Raw genomic sequence first — 15,589 nt, forward strand, 5'->3', positions numbered from 1 at the left:
AAATGTGAGAATTTCACCTTTAGGTATCGTACCGATAGACAAGAAGAACGAGAGCCAACTCTACACGAAAAGGTAAGTAAACTAGAAAGTTTATTGTAATCTTCGTTCCTCTAAATTTTTCATAAAAGACTTTGCTTATTGTGCGCAATAACGGGATTTGGGAAGGTGAGGGAGATTACGACCCTTATCACTAAATGCACCCAATAACGATATAAGCCGTCAGGAGGCACAATGATAAGCACGACAGGAGATACATAACGTATAACCCAAGTGCTAGCGTAGTGGATGATGTTCATGACATCCGGAGTCTAAAGGTGTAGGTTCGCATCTAGCCACGTGTAAATATTTTTTCTTGTTAGGGTTGTTAACAAATGGTTTAAATGGCTCTGAGCGCTATGGGACTTAACTTCTAAGGTCATCAGTCCCCAGAACTTAGAACTGCTTAAATCTAACTAACCTAAGGGCATCACACACATCCATGCCCGAGGCAGTATCCAGACTGTAGCGCTTAGAACCGCTCGGCCACCCCGGTCGGCACGTTAACACACTTTGGAACTTTCTTATGAATGTTGCAGAAGTATTTACTACAATGTGCGATGTTATTTACATTTCCGTCTGATTGGACAACGAAGGATGAAATAAATATGTAGCGATTTGCGAGTCTGTGGTTAAACAGGAACCTAAGAGGACTGCTTAATTTGCTGCGAGTGAATCGAGGAACAATTCTTCCCTGTCACAAGGGATCATCCAGTCGTCGACAATGCGTCAAAATGACGTCACGTTTGCAGGAAGTGTTGTAAAATGACACCCCCACTGTACAGAAAAGGACTATAAACAGAAGTAATATGGAGAACTGGACGATGGAGAAAAGGAAGATACAAGCGACAGAAAAGAAAAAGAAATTCTACGAAGAACAGAGACAGCACATCAGCTAGCACCTGAAATAATATTGGAAAAAACAAATGGAAGGAAAGTCTAGCACTAAGTAAGTCGAGTAAAAATAAAAATACAAGTGTTTAGCGTACGTGCGGCACAGTGTGTTAGTGAGAGAAGCAGAGGACGCATACCTGGCAGTGTTCCTCGGAGCAGCAGCGCGGCGTGCGTGGTCGAAGTCAGGAGGCGTTCCAGAAGTCTCGGTCTCAGGGCGGTGGAGCAGGCAAAAATATTACGAGCCCGGGACACGACAGCCAAGGCCCTAGCGGTAATGGCGCAGCTGCTTGCTGACGCACCGGTTTACCTCTCCTGCTTTCCTTTTCTGTCCTTCACAGCAAACTGGGAGCGGGAGGCGATTTTTCCATCTTCACGGATTTTCTCAGAGATAATACTTGTCTTTCTCACTAGACGTCGTAGCTTAGTGCATCGAGGACAATTAGGAATATGTATTTCATCGGAACTTTTCTGCCGTGACCTTCCGAAGGAACGCAGTTTACCTCCAAAGGCCAAATAATTTATATTTATTTGCATACATTTCTTCTGAACCCTACCTAGTAAAAAGTTCCAACGTCAAAAAAAAAGTTATGAACGACAAAAGGAATCGCCAATACGATGGCCATTGCGAAACTAATACCTCCCGTTTATTTTCATGGACTGTACAACAGGCACTGAAAGTACAACAATACAGAATGAGATTTTCACTCTGCAGCGGAGTGTGCGCTGATATGAAACTTCCTGGCATATTAATTTTGTGTGTAGGACAGAGACTCGAACTCGGGACCTTTGTCTTTCTCGGGCAAGTGCTCTACCAACTGAGCTACCCAAGCACGACTCACGCCCCGTCCTCACAGCTATACTTCTGCCAGCACCTCGTCTCCTACCCTCCAAACTTTACAGAAGCTCTCCTGCGAACCTTACGGAACTAGCACTGCTGAAAAAAAAGGATACTGCGGAGACCTGGCTTAGCCACAGCCTTGGGGATTTTTCCGAATGAGATTTTCATTGTGCAGTGGAGTGTACGCTGATATGAGACTTCCTGGCACATTAAAACTTCACAACAATACAGTTAAATGGAACATAGTTTCAGAGGCGTCCTTTCATTTTTTAGCGTTGTTACCACTATTCGTAATCCACTTCTGCCAACGATGAACAAGGGCATGCATGCGTCGCTATTAAAAACTGAAACCATCTGAAGCTAGCGACTGCCTTACACCTTGAACGACAGCGTCTGAGACCGAAAAATGTAGGTGAAGTAATATGCTGAAGCAGTGATCCCCAGACTTTTTGTCACTACATGGCACGTGATATTTTCATAAATTTCGGCCTGCCACCTACACTGATATGACAAAAGCTATGGGATATCGATAAAATTGTTCAAATGGCTCTGAGCACTATGGGACTTAACATCGAGGTCATCTGTGCGGTAGAACGTAGAAGTAATTAAACCTAAATAACCTAAGGACATCACACACATCCATGCCGGAGGCAGGATTCGAACCTGCGACCTTAGCAATCGCGCGAGCCTGGACTGAAGCGCCTAGAACCGCTCGGCCACCGCTGCTGGCGATAGCGATAAGCTCATAGATAGATGGCAGAAGGTATAAAATGACAGTGCGATAGCGGAACTGTCACCAATCTAGTGATTCATATGAAAAGGTTTCCGACTTCATGACGGCCGCACGATGGTAATTAACAGACTTAGAACCCGGAATGGTTGTTGGAGCTAGACGCATGCGACATTCCATTTCGGAAATCGGTAGCGAATTCAATATTCCGACATCCATAGCGTTAAGAGTGTGCCGAGAATAACAAACATCAAGCATTACCTCTCACCATGTACAACTGTCACGTAACGACCGAGAGCAACAGCGTTTTCGTAGAGCTGTCAGTGATAACAGACATGCAGTAATGCGTGAAATAAACCCAGATATTGGTGTAGGATATGGACTAACGTATCTGTTAGGACTGTGCGGTGAAATCTGGCGATAATGGGCTGTGGCAGCAGACGACCGACACTAGTGCCTTTGCTTGCAGCACGACATCGCCTGCAGCGCCTCTGCTGGGCCCGTGACACTATCGGTTGTACCCTAGACTACTATAAAACAGTAGCCTTGTCAGATGAGTCCCGATTACAGTTGGTAAGAGCTGATGGTAGCTTTCGAGTGTGGCGCAGACCCCACGAAGCCACGGACCTACGTGTCCACAAGGCACTGCGCTATCTGGTGGAGGCTGCGTAGTGCTGTGGCCAATATTTATATAGAATGGACTGAGCTCTCTGAAAATATCATTGACTGGGTATGTTTATGTTCGACTACTTGGAGATCATTTGCAGTCAGCCACGGGCTTCATGTACCCAAACAACAATGAAATATTTATGATTGACAGTGCGCCTTACCACTGGGCAACAATTCCTTCTGTACAACTCGAGCGAATGACTTGGAAACCCAGATCGCCCGTCATGAATCGGATCGAACGTTTATGCGACATAACCGATAGGTCAGTTCGCATACAAAATCCTCCACTGGACACATCTTCGTAATTATGGATGGCTTTAGAGGCAGCACGGGTCAATATTTTTGCAGGTAATGTCGAACAACTTGTTGAGTCCATGCTACATCGAGCTGGTGCATTTTCCCCGGGCAAAAGGACGTCCGACGTCCATTAGTATGTATCCCATGACTTTCCTCAACTAAGTGTGTGGTTTGTTCATTTTGTAATGAGCCCTGAGGTGGGGGAGGGGGCTTCGGAAGGTTGAGCGGCGACTGCCACAGGGCTGAGGAGCGGGATGGAGAGGGTAATATTTCGCCTTCTTGCTCAGTACTGACGACATAAATATCGTTTTTGCGTGGAGTCGATCAGTTACTATATAGGGTAGAAATGTGACACACGCAAGTAATAAGGTTTCTGGGAAGGACTTTTTTAAAGCGTCATTCATGTTCACATGTGATAGTTGCTATAGGAAATAATATGAAATTAAAGTAAGCTCGTTCTGATACAAATATTCTGTGAGCATGGGAGGAATGACTCTTAAACGTTTAAAATATTTATTAAACTTTCGCAGTGGCTTTCGCATACTTGCTGTTAGGTGTTGGTTTAAAGTGCGTAGGAATTTCCTCCCTTGAAATTGGCTTGATGGTTACGTTACAACGCAGCCACGTACAACAAACACAATTAAGTTTAACATCACACCACAATTAGCTCAGTCAAATTAGGGCATATTTTGACGTTTAGGAGAAAAAAAAGTAGTAAGAAGTATTTTTACACAGACCTTTCTTATACATTTCCACACAAACATATTAAAAGTTCTCATCGATGGAGCTGGAGCTTTGTCCGCCATATTGGAAAAAGGCGCCAGATATATCAGCTTCCCCCCCCCCCCCCCCCCCCTTCTTTTCTAAACAGCTGCATTTACGTGGAAAATACTTGACCACAAAATTTAAGAATACAAAATTATCTACGGATAGCGTCCTATGAAGAGTTTTCATCGAAGAACGGTCTGGCCATAAAGGCCTTGAATTTGATATCCTATTACAAAAGAGAGCCTCCCTGCAACCTGTAAATCTTCTCATACGGTCTCCTACAATAATCTAAACTGAGGTTTCTCTGTCATACTTTCTATGGTTATGTGTTTAAGGGTCTTTCTTATACACTGTCTCGTTGAGAGCTACTCTATTAATTCTTCACTATCTTTATATTGCAGAAATAGAATCCAATGTAGTGATGAGCTGGTTGCTTCAGTATTAAAAGTTTACTGCGCAGGACGGTTGAAAGTGGAAAATAATCATATTTATAATGCATTATCATGAGAAGTGTTTGATTAATGATGGACTACTTACTAAGGGAATTACGTGCACAGCGTTCGCCTCCGGTAGCTGAGTGGTCAGCGCGACAGAATGTCAATCCTAAGGGCCCAGCTTCGATTCCTTGCGGGGTCGGAGATTTTCTCCGCTCAGGGACTGAGTGTTGTGTTGTCCTAATCATCATAATTTCATCCCCACGAACGCACAAGTCGCTGAAGTGACGTCAAATCGAAATACTTGCACACGGCTAAAGGTATACCAGACGGGAGGCCCTAGTCACACGACATTTACATTTTTAGGTGCACAGTTCGGATTAAGGTCTTCTAAAATCGATAATTGCCAGAGCAAGACGTGGTGACGGAAAAGTGAAGCTTTTAATAGTTCACTGTGTTCGTAACTCCACTGTGGCTGCCGGAAAGATTATACGAAAGAAAATAATATCAATAATTTTAAGAGACTTCAAACTTCCATTGGAACGCCCACACGCAGCTCTTAACATCACCAACCAAAAGTAAACTAAGGGCCTTCGCGGAATTAGCTATTCAAAATAATTTTTTTTTGCCTGGAAGAAATAAGCAAGGAAACAGTTTAAAAGCAAATAAAAAAACCAGCACAAAGAGGACGGAAATTAACAAAAATTGAAACTGTAACCGGTGAAGATTCACTAACGGCAGCAGCTAGGAAGCGAAACGATGAGTTGAGTAAAATTGTTAAAAACACTTGATAACGTCACTGACCTGGTTGCTGCAGTTGGAGTGTTTCTTCAGATCTGTTTTCCTGAAGGTCATAAGCGGCCCACGGATGGAAATAAACTGCCATGTCGCTCTCCTGATGTTGAAGTACATAAATTGAAAGATACAGTCTTCTACATAATTTAAGACAGTGAAGAGCGTCAATTTTCAGTTAAAAACTTGATTGAGCAGGCTGGCAGTTATGTCCCAAATGAAAAGACTCTATGGACTCTACTTAAGAGAAACGTGGTGAAGAGGTCATAGTAGCAAATGCACCTAAAGAATCACTCTACTGCTTGTTTTAGAAAGACGGACTATAAAATGTTAACAAATGCTTGGTATGAAGATGGATAGAATGGTGACGCAGACGAAGCACTTCGGATTATTACGGCAGCGGCTGCAATCATACGTAGGACATTACGTCCAGCTTCTACAAAACAGCTTAAAAATCCCCCAATAGACATATTTCTGAAAGATGCACAAAACGTCATTTCATAGTCTTTGAGAACTTTTATAGAATAGGCGACAGTGAGAAAAAAGGAACGAGCTAGCGGAACCCACGACAAAAAAAGTGTGAGTGTTTGAAATCAAATCATTTCAGCCACTAGACCACGAATATTCACATGTGTTCTTTTTCTTGGGTTGTCAGTATTTCTACATAGGAAGCATGAATCCAAGCACTCTTTAGACATGATACCAAATCTTGGAATGTGTGCTAGCTACTATGATGTTGAAATTTTCGATTCTCTTCTTTCATCAGTTCAGAGCAACTCGTCAAAAGATGATCTTTGACACAATACGCATTCGATAACACAGATTTCTATGTTAGAACTCTTGATCTGATTGGATGTGAAGCCCTACGAGGAAAATGCAAGTGAACTATCCACAGCTGAAAATATCTGGTGAGTCCTAAGTTAGGACGATGTAGTGCTTTTGTACAAGAAATACGAAAACATTACAGTTTCAAATAATCTCCTTGTCCTTCATTGGTTTACCGGTCATTAGTTGTGATGGTCTTCAAACTGCCATATCTACGGCAGAACAACAAACTTCATAAGCAGGTCAGAAAACATGGTTTGTAACATTTCACCAGGCACTGTATGTGAAAGCCAAATGCATAATCAGTGCCTCATCGTAAGGTATTCAAGTCTCATTACCTAAGGCTGTGGTAAGATTGGGGGGAGGGGGGGGAGGATATCATGTCCTTCCTGGGTTGCATTGCCTGAAGAATGGCTGGAAGTAAGCTTAAAGAGTTATTAGATATCATATATGCACTAAACAGACTTAATGCTTGAAAGTGACACATATGCTACAGCCATCAGAAGTTACCATTGATTCATGTTAACTTTTAAAATGAAATCTTTTCTAAAATGGAGATGATGCCAGGCAGAAAGGATGTCGTGGACGAGGTAAAACAGATGTTGCCTCTAATATCCAAAGCGCGTCCTCAGAATCTACAAGCTTTGGAAAATAATGATACTTTAAAAAATCTATAACGATTCTTTGAGTGCATGTTACAAGTGTTGCCGAAGAAAGACGAAACGACAAAGTAATTGGTGCAGTACTACCACATGGAGTTTTATCAAAGCTGAAAAAATTGGTAAATGCAACCTACACTTCACATGCATCAAAGGCATTATATCCTGCTTCCATGCTTGTGGTCGTTTTCCTGATGCCAAGTCGTGCCAGCTGTATGTTCAGGAAATTATCCTTCTGGAAACGGTTACGAATGAGAAAAAAATATAAATCGTTGATGAGGGAGGATTCTTTACAATTCGGCTGACAGAGAAGTATTTATCGGGAACGTAGACTCACATAATAATTGAACAAACCGTCATGATGTCTATGAAAGGTATAGCAGGCCTATGTTTACACGGCAGAGGAATGACTGACAGCATATCTACATCTACATCCATACTCCACAAGCCACCTGACGGTGTGTGGCGGAGGGTACCCTGAGTACGTCTATCGGTTCTCCCTTCTATTCCAGTCTCGTATTGTTCGTGGAAAGAAGGATTGTCGGTATGCTTCTGTGTGGGCTCTAAACTCTGTGATTTTATCCTCATGGTCTCTTCGCGAGATATACGTAGTAGGGAGCAATATACTGCTTGACTCTTCGGTGAAGGTATGTTCTCGAAACTTTAACAAAAGCCCGTACCGAGCTACTAAGCGTCTCTCCTGCAGAGTCTTCCACAGGAGTTTATCTGTCATCTCGGTAACGCTTCCGCGATTACTAAATGCATAAGGAAGATGAATTTTTGGCCTATTGTTACACGTGGTATGTATAATGCTACTGAAAATTTTTTTGGAGCTTTGCTTGTTTGCTATAGTCAGCACATTGAGATGAGACCATCACGTATCCAAACAGATGATGAAGATGTAGCTAAAGTTTCCCAGCGGCTCTCTCATGACCTTAAGGTTGCTGACGTCAATTACAACCGGTCTTTTGCGATACGTAACAATAAACTGGAATCGTTCCTTTGAAGCCGGACAGACACTAATGAGCAGTAGTGAACGGAAAATGGTTAAATTTATGAAGCTGAAAAGTTCTGATCGTGCTCTGCCATTAGCTGCTATGAATTCTGTAGTGGAGGTTGCTGTCAAAACGATACCTGTTGAGCCCGCGTTCTTGTTCCACGGAATAGCCATCATCAGAACAAGCGGAGGGGTACTTCGAATATGAGCTGGTGCCACGACCACTTTCTATGGTTACTGAAAGCAGAATGGGCAAGACACAAAAGTCTTCTCTTTATATGATCTTTAATATATAAAGAACGAAAATCTTAATCTAGGAAACTGTGTTCATGTGATTGATGGTGGGTACTTACTGCACTGTGTCATATGGAAGCAAGGGGAAATATTCAGTGGCGTTTGCGAAAAATACATCTCTTCCATTCAGCACTACGTACCTAGCATTATTGTTCTCTTTAATGGGCATTCTGAGAGCACTAGTAGTACAAACGTTGTAGGGCAACAAAGGAGAGCTACTATGAAGCACTCAGTTGAACTGGTTGTCACTGAAACCATGACAATTCCGATAAGTCAGGACAAATTCCTCGGAAATGATGCAAACAAAACACACCTCATAACTCTGTTATCTGTAAAACTTAAGGGATCAAAGTGACACTAGCGAACTCTAAGTCACCTGATTAAGTTGCTGTTGTAATAGGTGAGGATGTAGATTTGTTACTTTTGATTGTAGCATTAACTCTGCCCCAGGAAGAAATTACCTTCCTTAAACCAGAAATGAAAACAAGGCACAAACATTGCACTCACCGCAGCAATTGCAAGCTGGACGTAGCGGTCGCGCGGTTCCGAACTGAAGCGCCTAGAACCGCTCAGACATCAGGGCCGGCAAAGGAGTATCGTACACTGGTTACAAATGACGTACATTCCATTACGACGATCATGTTTCGCCATGGCAGTGGTGTATTTCAGCAAGATAATGCGCTATGTCGCAAGGCCAGGAGTGTGATGGAAGTGGTTCAAGGAACAGAGTGGCGAATTCCAGCTGATGTGCTGACTCCCGCCATGGTACCTGTCCTGTATCATTCGTACTGATTGGTTCGGTAGGTTATCCTCGATAGTGACGTTATTTTCGTTCCTTTATACGAAGCTGCTGTTCTGTAAGCTTTTGAGACTTGATACCTATCGGTCCGGCCGCCGATTTTTCGGCAACTATACCGAGAGATGGTTAGGTTTCGACATGGCTACTCGTTCAGTTGAGTGTGATTTGTTTGCAGCTAGAATTTGTTATTTTGGAATCATTGAGTGGTTTTTGTTTCGGCTTTAGTGATTTTGTTTTACTGAGGACTCACCAGGACGCATCCAAGTGGAAAGTAAGTTCATAACAGACTGTTTTACTTCGTTAGAAATATGGTTCTTATTGTTGTTACTGTGAATGATTATAAGATAAAAAAAATTAAGCCAATATTCTCAAAAAAATACCCGTTATGTTTACATAACTGAGAGGAAAGGTCGTCTTTGCTGAGTATTAACTGAAGTTAGTAGTGACTTCGCATACTTTTTTCCCGCAAATGGTTTATTATTAATTATAGAAACGAATTAAAAACTTTTAAGTTCAATGGAAAGGAATTTTGTGAAGCCTGATAGAGGCTCCTCCAAAATTTCATGCATTTACTGCTTACGCCCGTATCATTCGGCAATAAAGTGAGCCTGCGTCTCTCTTGAATTAGCAAGAACAAAGCATAAAAGTGGATGTGGCCACGCAGTTAAAACAACGAATTGCAGTGCTGAAGGTTGCAGATTCGCTTATATTTTCTGTTTGTGTTTGTAACACATTCTGTGACTTCGTGATTCGTGAAAATTAAATTTTTTTCTGAAATATTCGTTGTTATTTACATGTAAAAGATCGCTTTCTGAGTAATGACTACCTTCGATTTCGTAACTTCCATACGTTTGAGAAAGGAAATTGCTGGGCATCGAATACATAGCGATTTCAGAGAGTGTGGTGAGACAGTAGTCTAAGAACCCAACTTAACCTACTGCGAATGAAACTAGATTCAATCATCTTTATACTCTTGCTTGTCACCAGTATTTAACTGTGATCGAATCCTTAACGACAGTAGAGAGAGGTGAAAGGTTTTAGACTATACCACCACATATGAAACATTTTGATCCATCAGATGCATGTTATAAACTACAACGAACCTCAGTAGCTGCACTCGCCACACCCTCTCGAAAATGTGTTTTTTTTAATTATGTGTTTAACATCCAGATCGTTGATGCGTTATATAAGACAGGAGGCTACTTCATCATTTGGACTCTAGGAGCGAGTTACAAACACGTTCTATGCATCTTCTTATTCTTTGACACTCTCTAAAACAATGTTTTGGATTCAGTCTATGCAACTAATTAAAGTCAGCACCTTCAAAAGAAAACAAGCTAAACGCATATGGCAATAAACAAACTGCCTTCAATTATTTGCATGGAAAGAACATACCTCCATGAACATTGAAACAACAAAAGAACTACGGAAACAGAATAAATGACTAATTTTTGAGAGTTTTTCTAGATATACTTGTACAGTGTGGTACTACACACCGTTCCTAGCTCATATTCTGAAACATAAAAACCAAAACAACTGCGAATGACTATAAAATAACATAATATGACGTAACCAGAATACAATCAAATATCCTATCAATGTTATGCATGCATGGAAACATTTGGCCAGCGAAATTTAAACAGTAATACATACAACAAACACTTTTCGGTACTGCGAAGAATAGTGTATCTTTGTCGGCTGCGAGCCGCTTTGGGTTTGTGCCACCATGCGCTCCACTGTGCGCATGCGTGGATTTATAGCAGATGGCTTTTGATTGGAGGACTGACAACAGCGTCTCGTTTCTCTAGAACTGTACAGCATCACTTCTGAAATGCTTACAGAGCAATCCGGCGGCCTTCTTCGAAAGCGATACGGCTCGGAGCGTTCGCCTACAGGTCCGACCAGCAGAGCCGCCGAAAGGCACGGAGTAGTGGCCCATATCTGAAACTGGGATGTGACTGTGGCGTCCGATCTCATCACCTACTCCCCGGAATTTACGGGAATTAGGGGGCTTGTGTACAGAGGTCAGCCTTCCAAGACCCTCATTGCTTCCATGCCACGAGGAGTCGCCATTGTTATCTGTACCAAATCTTATTAGGTAGGTCCTCATAATGCTTCGGCTGATCAGTGTATCTTCTGTGCACGTCAATAAACAGCAAGCTTCTGAAGCTCTTTGTTAACGTCGTACCTTTATGCTCTCATATTATGTGTTTTATTGAAGTTTTGTACTGTAATGCCAATTATTTACCTTTTTACCTTGCTAAGTGGCCATTAGCTGCCGAAGGACAAAAAGAGAGCAGGAATACACACTGAATCTAGCATTAAGAGTGACTCCTGCACTTCCATCTGTTGGTGACGCCCAGCGACAACTGCCTGGGCGCCATTCCACAGCACACGGATGTGGTAGTCGAGTTTATTTAGGAGTCTGAAATGTTGTGGAATAGTAATTAAAGAAGAGCTCTTCTCTATACCTCTCTATTATTTGTTCCTTAATGACGCTAATTTAAGTGGACATGGCATTGAATGAATGGGAATGAACTGTGCCCATCCAATCCAGTCCCATTGTAGAGTCCTCCCTGGATGCAGTGGTCGATGTGTAGTGACCTGTGTTCGTCCAAAGCGCTGCCCATTTTATTTGTCTTTCGGCCTGTCTTGCTAAAACGATTTTACAGAAAATATTCGGTGAAAAAATTCATTTTTGCGCTGCTTCTAGCTTGATGTCTTAGCTCCATTAATGGTCATAGTTATTCGGTATTTACATTGAAATACGTCAGAGCGTGAAATTCGTATAAGTTTGCAACGAAAATTAGAAATCTGTAAGATTTTGCGGTTCGTGCATTTTACAAAACATTTCGCTGTACGAAATTTTTTTAACATACTGAATTTTTCTCTAGATCTAGATGGAGGTCTCTGTCTGTCACCAATCTCGAGAAAACAGATCTCATGCGAACGCACCGCGGCAGTGATAAACCAAGAGTGAAATATCCACAAACATCCCTCATAATTCATAACGGTTAGAAATATCGAAATGAGATTTTTGCCAGTGGTGGAATACAAAGAGAGGAGAATTTTTCCAAATGGTCACTACGCAAAACTTCGTTATCTGCCTCGTTATTCCACTAATTACATACTTTTTGGTGAAGGAATGTACGTTTTAAGAGTCATCAACAGCTAGTGAATTGAGAAATATTATGTGTTTTGGAACAATATACGAGATATTATACGTTTATCTTCTTACGAGTGTGTGTGTTTTTTCATAAGCTACTGACTTCGGTTCCTCACTCTTCACACTGTGGATATTGGAATACAGAATTCCCAAACGATTTCCGAATTGGAACGTCCCATGCGTCTTCTTCCAACTACCATTCCGGTTTCAAAGTCAATTAATTCCCGTCGGAAACATTTTCACGTGAATCCCCTGCATATAAAACAGCTCCACCAATGTATTGCCTTTTTATACCTTATGTACGCGGTACTACCGCCATCTGCATATGCGGATATCGCTATCCCATAACTTTTGTCATCTCAGTGTCTCACACATGCTGCAGACCCTACCACATTAGACAAACAACGTATCACCAGAATAGATGGGAGCAGTTTAATTCCGAATGATTTCAGGTACTTGTTGGCATGCCCCACTGAAAAAAAAGATTAAAGGACTTTATTGACGTAGAGACTTTAAGAAATACTTTCACTCATAATGAAGTAGAAAGCCGGCCGGTGCGGCCGAGCGGCTCTAGGCGTTTCAGTCTGGAACCCAGCTACCGGTACGGTCGCAGGTTCGAAACCTGCCTCCTGCATGGATGTGTGTGACGTCCTTCGGTTAGTTAGGTTTAAGTAGTTCTAAGGTACAGGGGACTGATGACCTCAGATGTTAAGTCCCATAGTGCTCAGAGCCATTTGGACCATTTGAAGTAGAAAATTAGCATCGGGAGCAGGAACAACGGTTCTCTATATAAGGTCACATTTATTACTTTTTCAGTTAGACACCGGTGAATGCTTTGAAATTATGTCTGAACTAAGGAAAAACACAAGTGACGAAGTATTATTCTACTCATCTGAAGCGAATAACATCCTAGGTTGTCTCTGAGATGCTTTATCTATGTTCTACTAAACGAATCTTAGTACTTTTTGTAAGTAACTAAAATACATAGGAGGCTAGTTGCTGTTATTCAGTATGTATACTTTTTTTGTAGTGAGAAAGGGTAGGTATATGATCACTGTAATTTTTGGGATAAGATTGTAAAAGGGAATCGGAGTCAAACGACAGGATCAAGATATTTATACGCAGGATGGTCGAGAGTGTGGAATGTTGGGAAGGGACGAATGGGCCCGCCTTCCATATAGAGCGAAATTTATGTAATTGCAATTTAACAGGTGTGTAAGGGCTTCTATGAAATTAGTGTGTAATAAAACAAATACCGTCTCAAATAGAACAGAACAGGTCATCTACCTACGTCAATAAAAGTACAAATACTAGCAGTATCATAGGTCTGAATGAACAAGTAATGCGGACCACATGGATATAAGTTTAACGGTGTCAGCTGTCAAATAAGTATGAATATTCTACTCTGGGGACCTGCTAAGAAAACATCAAGTATTATTCATTTACAAACTTTTTTGATAATATTCCACTTCTACTTTTTGGATTTAAGCAAGTTTCTCATAATATAATGATAAAAATTTAGAACCAAGTACAGTGGGACTGATTTAATTAATGGAATTTGATCTTGTCGTGATATGAGGATACCTTTCTCTAACATATAAATTCCTTCCTCACGGCAATGAGTGGAAACTGTATCTGTAATGAGACCTGACATACACTATTTGTATTAGTAATATAATTGGAATGTAAAGAGATTTCAGTCATAAAAGTCGCTGGGAATGACATGTACTCTTCCTGCAACGGTAAAACAATATAACTTTATGCTACGAACTTAAAATGGCCATACCCTAATGAATATCGTGACCACAAAATGGTCTGATGAAATAATGTACAGACACCCTGATTGGATAACCTAACCTTCAGCCCTGTCTCACAGTGGGTGATAATAAATTTATCATTTAGTATTAATTAGTAAATAATAATATTGTCCTTGGTATATCGTGCTGATGCTTCTGAAGGAAGTGCGGAATTTTTAACAGCGGAAGATAAATGGACTAAGCCTATTTTCTTCTTTCCACTAATTTTTGTGTATATATACCTATTTGTAGAAGTAATGGAGCAGTCTCTCATAAAAAATAGCTGTTAGGAGATCATCTCATACGTGAGTAAGTAAAGGAACGAAATCATGGCTTCAAAATGCCAGCTGAAGATAGCCAGACAAATAATAGAGGTATACTTATTGTGATATGCCTGATATTTCCACGAATAAATAAGTAAACGATACCTGAAATCTGAGAAGCATATATCGACCGAAAAATCGGTCGCCAACTCAGAAACTTAGCGACATTGGCAAAAACACCGAATAAATACCTCCGGCAAATAGGTATAAGGGGTCCTTTCAGGTGCTCCTGTAGGTGGTCCTTAGAGGGGAGAAAGAAGACAGGAGAAAAAGTCGCGTGGACGGACAGAACGATGGTCAGTCAGTGAACCTCATACTTCCCTAAAACAACTTAGCCGCTGCGCTGCACGACAGAAGAAGATGTCGTTACCGCGCCGGTAAGTCATCGCAGAAGATATCATCTCAGGGCCGGCCAGGGTGTCCGAGCGGTTCTAGGCGCTACAGTCTGGAACTGCGCGACCGCTACGGTCGCAGGTTCGAATCGTGCCTCGGGAATGGATGTGTGTGACGTCCTTAGCTTAGTTAGGTTTAAGTAGTTCTAAGTTATAGAGGACTGAAGACCATAGCAGTTACGTCCCATAGTGATCAGAACCATTTTTTTGTCATCTCAGATGATACCATATATAAGTTCGTGTGGTACTTACCCAGGTGGCTGGTGAGGACGAAGTAACTGCGGCCTCACCCAATAGGTCACCTGTGAACTTATAGGCTGATGAACTCCTCCAGAAGACGCCGAACCTGAGGGTCGCTGGTTCGATTTCGGGACGGAGCACTCCGCGTCACGCCTGCCCTCTTGTTAATACGCAACGAGCCAATTCACAAGGAGGAGACTGCGCCGCTGCCGCAGAGGGTCACCGGCCCGGGACTGTGGCACCAACGAGTCGGCTGGCACTCCGCTGCAACACGAGTCGTCGCCGTATCAGTTGAATCCGGAATCTGCACACTGCCTCTCCGCAGCCGCTAGGAACCGAGCGGGTTATAAGACAATGTGTTAGTGTGTTTGATTCAAGGGTCTTATGTCTTCTGACAAAATAATGACCTTTTCTCCTCTCTACCACTGACGCTCAATATCTAGAGTCACTAAACCCCGACCCGTTACGTTTGTGGCCAGATAACCCCGGCTCTATTTTGAGCTGTACATGATAGGGAATTTGTGGTACCATAAATTCATAACGCCTTCACCAGCGACGGGCCGCAAGCAGCTCACAGACAGCAGACTACTTTCATCAGCAGGCGGACAGTGTTTCAGTACATTGCCGAGTGAAAAATTGG

At 42.0% G+C, this 15,589-nt stretch overlaps 1 protein-coding gene across 3 annotated transcripts in view; it reads right to left on the minus strand.

The window, feature by feature from the left end:
- LOC126272024 (retinol-binding protein pinta-like) overlaps positions 1–15,321 on the minus strand; it is a 547,678-nt gene extending 532,357 nt beyond the window's left edge. For 2 of the 3 annotated variants that reach the window (XM_049974523.1, XM_049974521.1), the window contains exon 1: positions 14,962–15,321. The gene's annotated coding sequence lies outside the window, so the exon portion shown is untranslated. Of the gene's footprint in view, positions 1–1,067; positions 2,169–14,961 lie in introns of those variants that run through there. The other variant, XM_049974522.1, reaches the window with a different exon arrangement.
- Positions 15,322–15,589: the final 268 nt, after the last annotated feature.

This window comes from Schistocerca gregaria, chromosome 5 (assembly GCF_023897955.1).
Source record: "Schistocerca gregaria isolate iqSchGreg1 chromosome 5, iqSchGreg1.2, whole genome shotgun sequence".
Taxonomy (NCBI): Eukaryota; Metazoa; Arthropoda; class Insecta; order Orthoptera; family Acrididae; genus Schistocerca; species Schistocerca gregaria.